Genomic DNA, 652 nt, shown 5'->3' with positions numbered 1-652 from the left:
CACATAGCGGGACGGGGCGGCGCTAGTAGATCTCCCCGCCCTCAGTCGCTCCTTCTTCGCGGGACCGCCCTTCACTTTCACAGGCACCCGCTTTGCCGCTTTACGGATATTCTTTTTCCCAAGGTCGGGTTTTCCCTCCTCCCACTCCCCGCATAAATTTTCCAGAATCCCTCAAACTGGCAGCTGTTTACATATTTCACACTAATCAGTCACTCCTACAACTCTCCTGTCGCCTTGGCTGTATCAGGAATGCTTTTATTATTTGGGTTTTTAAAAAAAGTATAGGCTGGAATGAATCATTGCTGAATTTATGTAGAAACTGAACCAAGTAGAGTTTATGGCCTCAGATTATGAGGCAGCTCTATGTAGAAAATCATTATAAAAATTATTAAACTAAATTGGGAGTAATGCTTTGGGGCCTCTTAAAATGGGCATTGTTTAGGGCCTCTGTATGTCTTAATCCAGCCATGGAATAGAATGTTCAGGAAGGCTGGACTGAATTTGCTCTGCTTTGTTAACAAGGTGTTTTCCAGATAAAGGTATTTTTCCATAGGAGCACACCTAGTACTTGTTGCCGCAAAATAACAGTGGCCTAGTTCAAACCTATTTTTAGACTGAAGGGCTGCTAATTTTTGTACTGGCTCTACTTTAA

This window comes from Eublepharis macularius, chromosome 9, assembly GCF_028583425.1.
Source record: "Eublepharis macularius isolate TG4126 chromosome 9, MPM_Emac_v1.0, whole genome shotgun sequence".
Taxonomy (NCBI): Eukaryota; Metazoa; Chordata; class Lepidosauria; order Squamata; family Eublepharidae; genus Eublepharis; species Eublepharis macularius.
Note: the sequence above shows the minus strand (reverse complement) of the source record.